We start from the raw sequence: 13,947 nt of genomic DNA on the forward strand, positions 1-13,947 counted from the left end.
AAAACACATTCTAACAGTCATATCCAATTTCTAAAAATCACAAATCATAACGCAAGCATTTCACTCTGACGTCACCAGACGTTTTTACTGACGATTTGCCGGAGACAAAAAAAAAGCCATCAATGATGTCAGCTCTCCAGACATTCTCGTGCACACGAGCAAAAACACAGCTCAAGAGAGCGCTTCTCGACGAGAGTGAGAGAGTTCACACCGGCTAACGCGAACGAAGCTGTCATCAAGAGCAGTTAACTCTCCAGATCGCCTGCTACCACTAGTGGCTGCTCATCATTTTCGGCATTATCATCATCGGCAAATCGCCGTCATCGACCTCGAGATAGCAAGAGCCAGACGTCTACGGTCGAGGGAGCGATTGTTGGCTTGCCTCGTCTAAAACGTAGGTGGAAAATCAACACCCTTTCTGCGCTCTTCCTTTCTCTCTCTCTTGAATTGGTTTGTTGACACCGAGAGTCCGGAAACGAGGACGAGGACAAAGACCTCTCTGCACCGAATACTTTTTTACGACGCACTCTTCTTTGGGAAGCATTGCCGCTTATCGGTTCTGTCTGGATGGAGAATTGCGTCTGCCCAATAATTGAAGGCAAATTTATTGGGTGCAAACATTGAAATGACGCAATTTTATGGAACTTCATATTCATATTCATGTAAACGTGATTTGCAGGTAAAACATACCAACAAAACTAGATGAGCTAGATATAATTAATAGGTACATCACACAAGTTGAACCACAACATACACTGCGTTTCATGACTTTAGACCCACTCATTTTTCTGAGTTTCCAGAGATATGTAAGAAGCCGGTTGAATTGAAGTATATAGTATATAACTATCTTCATTTATAAGACTGGCCATTTGAACTTTCTTGTTGTGTTCAGGCGCGAAACGTTCAAAAAACTAAAATTCCACTGTTTCATAACTATAGAACCAGATGGAAACATTCTCACTCCTTTACAAAATTAGCGCCAATTTCACATGAATTACAAAAAGTTTCTAATTCGTTATCTTTAGTTCCCAATCAGTTCAAATAACCCATTGGTGGTGGTTTCGACCATGCTGCACCATGTTTTAGTGTGTATCTCGGCCTACGCAAAGGATACTGGTCGTTTGAACTCTTCAAATCACTCATACTGCTTGTAAGCTGCATCTACGATTCGTACGATCACTCCTCATAAGTTCTTGATAGGGGTTTGATCTGGTAAACAAGCTGACCAGTCCAGAATCTGAAGCCCCTATTCCTAAAACCATGCCATGATCTTCCGGATTTTATGAATGCGGAATTACCCAATTATCATGGTGTTTTTGATGCAAAAACAGAACTAAATGATTCTGAAGTACTCCATTGCACTTCTGACTGTACATTTGTGTTGATGAAAAGCTATCAGAACCAGGCCTTTTTGAAAATATTTTCCTCGAACCATCCAACTGCAAGGTACGAGTTGAAAAATTACATGACACGTTCCATAAGTCCTTCCAGTTTGAAGAGATTCTATTCAAGTTGAATTTCTCTTTATCAGAGAAGTGATAATCAGATAATTTGGCATCAATTCATGAAACCGGAAGGTCGTGGCATGGTTTAATGAATAGGGACTTCAGATCTAGACTGGTCAGCTTGTTTACCAAATCAAAGCCCTGTCAAGCACTCATGGGGAGTAATCGTACGAATAGTGGATGCAGCTTATAAGCAGTATGAGTGATTTGAAGAGCTTAAACGACCAGTATCCTTTGCGTAGAACGAGATACACAGTAAAAATGGTGCAGCTTGGTCGAAACCACCCCGGATGGGTTATTTGTACTGAGTAAGAACTAATAATGAGTTACGAATTAGAAACTTTTTTGCAATTCATGTGAAATTGACGCTTATTTTGTAAAGGAGTGAGAGTTTTTCCAGCTGGTTCTATAGTTATGAAACGCAGTGTAGGAAAAAAATATGTCAATAAAACATAACACGAATAAAAATCAATCGTGTTGTAACTTTCATTTCACAAAATAATTTTATGGATCTCATTTTTGAAATTTATACTGTAGAAAAATACATTTTATTTCATAACTCTATAGTAGCACTATTTTGGCGTAGGACTTCGCCTTCCATTTCTATGCTGTTTGAAATTTGGAAAACGAAAGCGTTGTGGTGTAAGGTTTTGTGCGGTAATACTTCTTTCCCGGTTGAACGAGGTGATATAATAATCACTCAAAGAGTGTACGAGTGATGTTTGGCTGATGTTTGGCGTAATGGCCAAAAACTTATTTTAAAAGCTCAAACATTTTTGAAAGCAGACTACAGGGTAACTTCGATATAACGTATATTTTAGTTTCAAAATTGAACGTTATATCGAATTGTACGTTATATCGAAGCATAATAAAGTACTCTGAAACGTAGCTTATATTACTTTATTGTGTTGCTGTTTGAGTAAGGTTGATGAATAAAATCAATAAGAAGACGAAGCCAACTTTTCTCATGATGTTTCCCTTCGTTCTGTTGATTGCAGTTTGATTCATTTAGAATCCGGAATCACAAAACAGTTGTATTTCGGGATTGGTTAAAGTTACAACACAAGCTTTAGTATCAAAATACAGATAATTTACATTATATCGAGGTAAAATGTACGTTATATCGAGTTACGTTAAATCGAGGGTACGTTATATCGAAGTTTCCCTGTATATAAATTACAAAAATCTATAAATATGATTCATGATTAATTATTGGTTGATGCATGTTGTCGGCTGGCAACAAAAGCGCTATATCGTACTCGCCAAGCTCAGTTTCTATTTCGTTGTTTTTTTTTTAATATCGGGAAAAAAATTATATAAAAATTCAAAATTCATTTTTCTCAAAAACGTATTTTTTTAAAAATTTATAAAAAAAATTACATGAATAGCCCTTATAATTTCCGATCAGTCGTCTATACATCGGAAGATGGACACCTCATAAAAAAATGTTCACCACCTCGAAAAAGCTATTTGAAAATCGAAAAATCACCTGAGGGGGGAGTAAAGGAAGTCGTTGTTTTCGATTTTTTTGGTGCCAAATGTCTTAAAATTGCATAAAGCGTCGATCTAATGTCATCTCGAAATTTTTTTTTGTCAAAAATCGACATTTTGGGACTTACTTTTTTTCGGAATACAAAAAGAAACGTATGGTTTTGGGTACCATTAAAAATAGTCTCGATTTTTGATTCGAAACTTGCTGCGAAATGTTGATTTGCACGATAATATACCTTTTGCAAAATATTAGCTCATTTGAACTTCATTTATTAGTATCACAGACGTAAAAATTTGAGTTTTTTTGAAAAACGAAAGATCACCGAAAATCGTGGTTTTTAAAAAAATTGTTAGTGCCAAATGTCTTTAAATTGCAATACTCGTCGAGATTTACTGTTATCTCGAAAAAAAATTGCCAAAAAAAATTGTTTTTTGGCACTTGGTTGTTTTTCTATCTGAAAAGTCGATTTTTAACAAAAAACCATTTTTGGAGATAACTGTAAATCTCGATGTGCCGTGCAATTTTAAGACATTTTGCATCAAGAAAAAAAATTAGGACCCCGATTTCCGGTGATTCTTCGGTTTTCAAAAAACTCAAATTTTAACGTCTGCAACACTAATAAATGATGTTCGAATGAGCTAATATTTTGCATAGGGTATATTATCGTGCAAATCAACATTTCGCAACAAGTTCCGAATGAAAAATCGAGATAATTATTTTTATTGGAACTTAAAACCATACGTTTCGTCTCGTACTCCCAAAAAATCTAAGTTCCAGAGTGTTGATTTTTGACCAAAAAAATGTTTCGAGATAACACTAGATCTCGACGTTTCATGCAATTTTAAGACATTTGGCATCAAACAAATTTTTAAGACATTTGGCATCAAAAAACGATTTCCTTTACTCTCCCCTTGGATGATTTTTCGATTTTCAAAAAACTCAAACTTTGACCGCTTTGCGCCACTCTCCCTTAAGTCCGATTGAGTTGATATTTGGCATAGGCTGTTTTTTCGAGGTGGTAAACATTTTGTATAGGGTAACTTTTTGAAAATTTCGAGATAACTGTAAATCTCGACGATTAATGCAATTTTAAGACATTTGGCATTAACCTTTTTTTTCAAACCTCGATTTTCGGTGATTTTTTGTTTTTCAAAAAAAACTCAAATTTTTACGTTTGTGACACCAGTAAATGAAGTCCGAATGAGCTAATATTTTGCATAAGGTATATTATCGTGCAAATCAACATTTCGTAGCAAGTTCCGAATTAAAAATCGAGATAACTATTCTTATTGGCACCCAAAACAATACTTTTCGTTGCGTACTCCGAAAAAAAAAAGTCCCAGAGTTTGGCATCAAATTTTTTTTTCGAAAACCCCGATTTCCTTTACTCCCCCCCTTAGGTGATTTTTAGATTTTCAAAAAACTCAAACTTTGACCGCTTTGCGCCACTTTCCCTTAAGTCCGATTGAGCTGAAATTCGACACAGGGTGTTTTTTCGGGATGGTGAACATTTTTTATGGGGTAACTTTTTGAAATCCGAGATGACCATTTTCATTGGCACCCTAGTGTTAAAGTATGCGAGAATCTGTTTCCAATTGTTTTCTACAAAATGCCGCCGTTGAGTGGAGCAACAGTTCGAAATAATTGACGCAGTCGTTCACATCCAACAGGAAAAAAAGTATGCGTCGAGCAGGCTAACGTAGTTGAGAATCCGATTGTAACAATTATGGACAGCACAGATTTTTTCCAATCCAAAATGCAACTGAAAATATCCTTGTTAAATAAGATAATGTCGTCCGGAATTATCCGATGTAAAGGAAATACAGTTTACGCGAGGATGTTTTGAGTTTTGTTATAAGATGCGTTTCGATGAAGAATTTAGAACATTTGGTCGGTGTTAAGTCAGACGGGACCAAGTCGCAAAATTGAAATTTTCGAGTTATTGATTACATTTGGTTAAGCATTATGTAAACTACCTACAACATTTATCAGATTTGAAAAATCTCGCATACAGCAAGAATAACGGATCGAAATTGTTATGATTGATCAACGAAAAACCCTCATAGTATGCAGTCAGAGCGGACCATGTACCATTTACCATGGCGAAATGACTCTATATCATCTGCATACAGAGTGGACTATGTATCAATTATTTGTATATTGAATTTAAACAATTTTCAGGCGCCGAAGTATATGCTTTATAATGCAAGCCGTGCAATCATATTCATGCTTGTAGCAGATCGCAGAGACTATTATGCTGAACGCAACCAAATTTTTACGCAGTCCTTCTCACTCTAATTTTCATAACACAATAGCACACTTCGACTCACAACTGTTATTTGACTGAGAAATATTTCGAAATTGTTCAGTCACAGTGAACCAAATTTAAAAAGTGCTTCATTTGATTCAGTCAGAGTGGACTATGTACGTATGGCGCGATACTAGATTTTTTTTTATATTTATTATACGTCAAAGTTTTGCCAGAGAGTAGCTAACATTCCTGAGAACAATATTGAACGAAAAAATTAAATGGTTTTGGAAATTGCAGAGCACTGAACTTCAAGTTCGTTTTTCTCGAAATCATAAAAATGTCACATGGTCCGGTCTGACTTAACACCGACCATTTACCCTTCAGTCTACACTCAGCTTCTATTCATCCGAAAGAGAAAATGAGCAAGTGAGGTAACAAAACATCATCAGGAAGCTTTGTTCCTTGATTCCTGAAGATAAAAGACACTATTGGGAAATCCTTGTAATAAAAAATTAAATGAGTTTTAACTATTTAATCGGGGGTCTTCGTAGCCACTTGGCTACGCGTTCGCTTACCGAGCGATCGATCGTGAGTTCTGACTCAGGGCCCTCAATTGACTATCTTAGTGTTGTTATAGAATAACTACGTCCACGCAACCATCATCAGCGATGGAAATCGATCCACGGTGGAACAAAGATCGATTCATCCATACAACTGCTCTGCTCTGCAAGAAACAAAACCCTGTTCTATAAATAACCCAACAATGATCAATATCAACTGTCTCCGCTGTCCGGTCTGCTGAACAATGGAAGAACAGAAAGAATACCCTTACGCCTAAATGGTTACTACTGTGTAATTTACCATAATGTAATGGAACAGAAAACTTAACGCCTGGATGGCTACTACTAACTACTGTGTAATTTACAATTTATAGAAACATAACAAATATGTACATGTACACGATTAAAACCCGGCACTTTTACAGCTGAAATGCTAATGAGCCTAATAAATAAATAAATGGGATACAAAAAAACTATTTAATCACAACATTTTGTGCAATATATGAGAACAGCAATACACATCAATCTAGTATATTTTTTTTCTTTTAAGATGAGTTTGATTTTATGAATTTAAATATTTGACGAGACTTTTAAACAGAGCTTCTAAGTAGTGCGTAGCTAATTAAGTAGATAGTAGTTCTAAAACAAAATTGCTGTTATAAATATAGCACTGCATGCGGAACCACTAATTTTGATCAAAATATTTGGCATTAGGAGCTTTTCGGAAAAGAGTTTTTTTTAAAGAAAGAAGGCGTGTGACTCTCATTATGCTAAACGTCCGTTACGGGAGATGTTGTTATGTGAAATTTGCTGTCCCTGCTCGTTCAATCTATGCCATCAGAACAGATAAAAAACCACATCGCATCACAATCAAATTACGTCACATCATAAGGGAAATGGCGCTTGCGCCACTCTGTTTTCAAGCTTTAATGGAATCAATTTTTCATATTTCTGTAAAACTTCACAGTACTTTGAAAGGATTTGGCATTCTTTATCAATCTATAACATAAACAGTAAAATGTCAACTTTGGCGCTTGCGTCATTTTGCGAGAATACGGCAGTTTACACCCACAGCGTTTCACTGCTATCTAAAATGGTGCTGTCAACTCCTAAGACAAGTTAGCCAGAGGCGTCTCGTCCGCCTGTTCAAACTGTTCCTAGGACAGGTAGACATTCTCAGAAAAAATGTGTATTATTTCACATGGATGAGGAATAATCGAAGGTTATTTTTTGTAATTTCCATATTATCCCGAATATCCTTATTTTATTTTCTATTTTGGTGGAACTCAAACTCACCGTGAAGAATGTAATGTGATAGCTACATTTGACTAAACACACAACCCGCACGTAATACTACCTTAACGCTATGAAATAAGTAGTAATGACTGCCGGGTTCAAACCTTTCATCTGAACCAGCCGTCATCCAAATACTTTTCTGCATCTTCAAGTGGACAGGGCCTCTATTGAATAATATGTTGTATAAATTGCTTTGTGAGAAACATTTGAACTTTTCTCACGGAGATTCGGCAGTATGTCGGGTCTCTTAGATGGGCCTCCCTCAGGGCTCATGTTTAAGCCCCCTTTTGTACAACTTCTATGTAAGCGATATTGACAATTGTCTTACACAAAATTGCAGCCTGAGACAACTTGCAGATGATGGAGTAGTGTCTGTCACAGGATCTAACGAATCCGACCTGCAAGAACCCTTACAAGATACTTTGAACAATTTTTCCTGGGCCATTGGGCTAGGGAACGAATTCTCCACGGAGAAAACAGAGATGGTGGTTTTTTCTAGGAAGCATAGACCAGCAAAACCAAAGCTTCAACTTTTGGGTGAACCGATCACTCATGCTATGTCATTCAAGTATCTTGGGGTCTGGTTCGACTCCAAATGTATTTGGAGGGCCCATATTTGGTATCTGAGTAAAAAATGTCAACAAAGAGTAAACTTTCTCCGTACAATTACCAGCACCTGGTGGGGAGCCCATCCAGAAGATCTTATAACGTTGCATCGAACAACAATTCTCTCAGTGATGGAGTATGGCAGTTTCTGTTTTCAATCAGCTGCCAAAACACACCTCACTCGAGCGAATTCAGTATATTTGTCTCCGTATCGCGTTGGGATGTATGCCCTCAACGCATACCATGAGTCTCGAGGTTTTGGCAGGCGTACTCCCACTAAAAGATCGCTTCAATTTATTATCTCTTCGGTTCCTCATCCGGTAAGGTTATGAACCCATCGGTGATCGGAATCCCAACCGTGTTTGTTTTCCTGACTACATCAATTCCTCTGTACATTTTGATCTGTTCATGAAGAAGAAAATCCATGGAATTCCAGATTATCACCGATCGGGGATCGTTCCTACGATCTTTAATGCAAAGTATGGGCGTATCAATTGTGATAATATGTACTTTACTGTTGGTTCCTCTATGAATGAGTCCACAGGATTTGGAGTGTTGAACGAATTTTTTAGCACCTCCCACAGTCTTCAGAATCCTTGCTCAGTGTATATTGCTGAATTGGCAGCAATACACTGGGCGCTGGACAGCATCGCCTCACGACCTGTTGAACACTATTACATTGTAACGGATAGTCTTAGTTCTGTCGAAACTATCCGTTCAGTGAGGCCGGAAAAGCACTCGCCGTACTTCCTTGCGAGAATACGAGAAATTTTGAGTGCTTTATCCAGACGCTGTTATGTCATCACCTTTGTGTGGGTCCCTTCACATTGCTCAATTCTGGGTAATGAGAGGGCTGACTCATTAGCAAAGGTAGATGCGATTGAAGGCGACATTTATCAGCGTCAAATCGCCTTCAATGAATTTTACTCTTTAGTCCATAAAAATACCATCGCTAACTGACAACACAAATGGAACGAAGATGAATTGGGCCGGTGGTCTCACTCAATTATCCCTAAGGTTAGCCTCAAACCATGGTTCAAAAATCTGGACTTGAGTCGGGATTACAAGTCGTTCAAATAACTTTGGCATCGCAGACTGGATTGCAACACCCCGGTAGTTTTCGACATCTGAACGTGAGCCCTTCTTATGGATTGGAGTAATGTGCGAGATTTTCCACAGTGGTGAGAAGTAGCCGGACGTAAGCGAGTAATTGAATAGAGTAGTCAGGGGTTCGATAAGTTCATCCTTGATTTCTTTCAGAAGTTTTGCGTTTGCGAATTAATGTTTGGGATATACGACGGGGAAAAAACTGTGTCGTTATCGAAAACTGCTACACTCTCCCGACTGATAATTCGACATGGTCAACATTATATGGATCAAGAGAAATCAGTTCTAGTAATTATAAAAAAGCTCTGTAATGAATTGATTTCGGAGGTGGTAAAGTGATTTACAAATCTTTAGTCAGACGAATTAGTGGCCTAACCAATACTGCTAGATCCTCGCTTCAAGCAGAAAGGTTTTGGAGATAACAGAAAGTACAACTATGCACACCAGTCGTTAATAAGGACGCTAAAAATGACATTCATAGAATACACGCCTACGAAACTACCACAACTCGTTGGTGATGAAGCGCGGTCATCTGTACGGGATTGGTTGGCAATCTTCGATCTTCACAAAAGCTGCTGCAATATATATTGTAGATATATATTTAGCGGAACCACATTTGTTGAGAATAAGCGATCCTTTGCTTTGGTGGAATGAAAGGAAATCTATCCCTCCGCGGCTCTACCATTTTTTTGAAAATATTATGTATTCCGGCGACTTCAGTACCATGTGAGCGAGTTTTTCCGAAAGCAGGACATGTTTGTAGTGAAAGATGCAGTAGACTTTCATCATATAACATTGAAAATATAATGTTTATAAACAAAAAAAATGTAAATAAGATCATTGTGATGGAAGTATATCAGAGAAAACCTTCAGTAAAGTAATATTTTCATTATTCTCTGAACTGATTATTGTTTTGAACCTTATTTTTTACGTCTTCCATTCTTTACATATCCAAATAAACCAGTTCTTGAAAAGAGCCGTCGAGCCGCTCAAATGAGCCGGCTCTTTTAATTGAGCGCACGGCTCTGAGCCGCTCACTGAAATGAATCGTTTTGCCCATCTCTAGCGCAGATCATAAAATCAACTCTTTGCTCCTGTCAATAAGCTCCTACTGACACCTTAAAACAAACAAAACAAAACATGAGAATGGGAATTAACTGACACAGTCCGCATGTAGAGCGATAAAATACATATCAAAGATAGAAAAAAATGACCGATTACTTCATTTTCTTTCAAACACCGCACAAGAAAATGGCACAAAAAAATCGCAAAGACCGGACAAAAACCGGTTTTACAGTATAGATAAATGTTGAGAAATAAAAATGTCATAATCTGTCATCGCAATACTGTTGTTTTAATGTTGCAAATGAAATTGAACAGGTAGCTCAGTTAGTCACGCGTCGCCTCTGGTATTCTTAGACTTTTCCAAAGTCTGGTAAAAAATGAAGTTGGCAATGAAAGCAAGAGGCTCACTTTGTTTCTTTTTGGGTGGGTAGTAATCGTCTTATGCGGATAATGGGGGTTGATACAGTTGCGGATTATAATAGCTCATCAAATCTCATGGTTTGAGAAATGTTCAAACCAGCAGAAGAATGGACGGAGGATGCATCGAGCCAATCGGCGTGAGACAGGATGTATCTGCCGCATCTTTGAACGTTTATTTCCGGAGCGCAAAATAGTCAGACAACGCGCGTCGGTCACAGTTCCCCAAAAAACACCAATGAGTGGCGCTTCCGTTCGCCGAAGTGCAGCCGCAGACGCCAAAATGTGCTTGGAAAATTGATACAGTAAAATTTTCGGCATTCGGTCACACTCTCTACGGGTACGTGTGGGGTGTGTGCGTTGTGTGCGCTCGATGCCCAAAGGAAGTGTCGTTTTTCTTTTCGCTGCCGCGCTCCACATCCCACAGGAAAAAAGCAAGCGCGGCGAGGTCGAGGAATGCCCGAATGTATTTCATTTGTTGCAGAACGCGAACGGAAAAGACTGGTGGTGACAATGCTCGCGACTTCTCCTGCCTAAGTGACGTCTAAATTTATCTTCCAGAATCTAGCAGGCGAAACAAAACCAGATGAACGGAACACGGCGGGCTACTGGTCGCCACCGCTGGCGTTTTACACGTCCGCCGCCGCTTACCAATGAAAGATGCGGTGGAGATGGATTGATAGATCTGTCGAGCCGCTGTTGACACAATGCGCGTGGAAAAGCCATGCGGAATTCTAAATTCGGAGCCGATGCTGCTGATGCTGCATGGCAACAGGCGAAATAGTTAGTGACGGACCCTTTTTACTTTGCGAAGGGGGACGCGATCCGCTGATTTCGCCAGAGATTCTTTCTCTTGCGCGCGGTGTTATTTTTACAGACAGAAATAATGCGTGGATAGAAACGATAGGGGGGGATTTATGAGCCAAAAGCACATTGATTAAAGAGTATGTCACTATTAGAAGTATAATTTAAAACATTTTCTGGTAGTTAATCCAACAGAGATTGCCCTGCGGCAGACTGACAGAAGAGGCGTCCAGGGTGCTCTGAATCTACGAAGCGTCCAACCGCGACGCGTTCTGCTAACGGAGCACATCGGTACAAGCTAATCTACAATGTCTGAGCGCTAGAATTAGTTCTGCGCCCTAGCGTGGCAAGAAGTTGAGTTATCCCTTTTAATAGTTTTCTGCTGTAGTTCGGTTTGTTGCAGCGACGACGGCGTCAAAAAGTTCTATTTCCAATCCATGACATCATATACTGCTCATTACGCCATCCTATCAGAGATGCCAGATTTGCTGTGTTCCACCAATTTTCAAGCATACGAAACCATTTTAAATTCATATTTTTGATTTAGCTGAAACTTTGCTAACGTGTTCGGCACTAGGTACGATGCCATTTTACGGTATTATTTTTTGTACATACAAACACGACTAATTTATAAAAAAGGGCTTAAAGGGCGAAAATTGCATCATCTCAGAAAATGAAGTATAACGCCTAAATGGGTTATTTGGTCAAAATGGTGTCCTAGGCAAAAATATAATTTGTAATCTTGCGGTTCTGGAAAAAATACACACTAAAAAAACTTTTTAAATATAAATTTTTGACGCAATAAAATCCATATTGTCTCCAACAACTGGTAAAAATTTGATCCTAGGCAAATGAAAAATGATATTTTTTTGCTCGTTTTTAACAAAAATTCTAACTCAAGAACTATAATACCTGCAAAATTCTTGTCAAAAGATGAAATGTAGGAAATTGTCTATATTCTCATAAAAAATACATTTTTTGTTTAAATTACACTGAAACAAAACATTTTAAAAATGAAATTCAAGTAATTTCAGTTATTTATGAAAAATGCAAATCCAAATGGCCGTCACCACAAAATGACGATATATATATTTTTTCAAAATCCCTTCACTAACGAGTTTGACTCGTACAACACAGTTATGTATGGAAAAATGCAAATCCAAAATCACCGCCATTACTATATATATGGCGATATTTTTTTTTTCAAAACCACATCAATATGGGTATTAAATGGAAACATACACAGTTATTTATGAAAATCAATTTTTTTTTTCGAAACCTCGTCAATATGAGTATGAAATGAAACTATTTAGATAATAGAATACCGTACATCATAAAAACATTCTAGAAAACGAAGGAATAAAAATTTTAAAAAATAGTTTAATGGTTTCATTGTAGAGAAACACACTAATTAATGTACGAAAAACTAGAAAAAAAATAAAAAAAAGTTGATAATTTCGTCATTTCATCAATGCCCTATATTAATGAAGAAAGGTGTGTGATAACTACTAACTGCTACTTGCTTAATTATTTTCTAGCTTTTAGTACACCATCTGTATTATTATCATGTTTAATCACAACAAAACCGTTTAACGCTTATTTTTTTTTACTTTTTAACGTAGGACTACGTCTTACATTACGGGTGCCAAATCAGAAAACAGGTCACGTTTTCATGAAATAAAGTTAACGTTGATAACTATTTTTGCTGCGAACGGATTTTAACGATTTGCATACCAATCGCATCGGAAATTTTCTAAGATTTGTTTGATATGATATACATTACAATGGTTTAAATCGATGAAAATTGGACGCATTCCCATTTCCACATACATTTGTTCTGTCCATTTGTGTGCTTTCCCGAACAGAGCTACCGAGCGAAATTATAATCTACTAACTGACCCGGCAAACGTTGTTCTGACATATAATTCATTTCTAGAGAATATTTTTCATTAGTAAAAATAACGAATATTTTTTTTCCCCAACAGTTCATTTTATTAGGCTCATTTAGCAATTCAGCTGTAACAGAGCCCAATTCATTCGTGTATATTTTTTATCTTAAGATAACTTTTGTTGTATATTAACACTGTTACCATTTTTGAGGCGTAAGAGTATCGCTATCTATCGATAAACATTTGTTTTATCTATAACAAAGTAGCCGTTTAGGCGCAAGAGAATTCCTATTCTATTAATGAACAACACATGTTGCCTTTTTTCGGCGTAAGAATATTGCTATTGTTCGAATGTTTACAGTTGAGCTGTTCAGAGCGGGACTGTTGATATGAGGCTTCCTTTGTTGCGTTATTAATGATGCCAATTACCGATGCAGCAGACCGAAAATGTGAGCAGTAAGGGCCTGGGATTACCGACACATGATGATTGTTGCGTGGACATAGCAGCTAGAATAACACACTAAGATGGTCAGTTGAGGGTCCCTGAGTTATGAGCTCATGATCGTTCGCTTAGTAGCGGACACGCAACCAATTAGGCTACGAAGACCCCCTAAATAACGAATATATTTCAAGAGTGTTTGTATGTTATCGTTCAGATCTGTAAAATTGATCCAAATGATGATTTTCATTGCGAAACATACATATGCGTACCTCTTATTTTCGAATTTTCCCTTTTGACGTGGAACTACGTCTAACCGGAGGAGGGGTAAAATGATCGGAACTACTGGATCGGAAAGATGTTTGCATAAATCGATAGGGAATATTTCTACGCATCTATCGCATTTTAATAAAATGTTAGTTTTCATTAGAAAAACAATTGAATAACTGTAAAATGTTAAGAGCTATCTAAACGCCCTAACTGCCTCGTTTTGATTGCAAATACATGAAAGTATGG

At 37.6% G+C, this 13,947-nt stretch overlaps 1 protein-coding gene across 5 annotated transcripts in view; it reads right to left on the reverse strand.

The window, feature by feature from the left end:
- Nucleotides 1-13,947, reverse strand: part of LOC129764846 (leucine-rich repeat flightless-interacting protein 2) — a 123,886-nt gene that overhangs the window by 56,205 nt on the left and 53,734 nt on the right. The window lies entirely within an intron of this gene.

Source organism: Toxorhynchites rutilus, chromosome 1 (assembly GCF_029784135.1).
Source record: "Toxorhynchites rutilus septentrionalis strain SRP chromosome 1, ASM2978413v1, whole genome shotgun sequence".
NCBI classification, from domain to species: domain Eukaryota; kingdom Metazoa; phylum Arthropoda; class Insecta; order Diptera; family Culicidae; genus Toxorhynchites; species Toxorhynchites rutilus.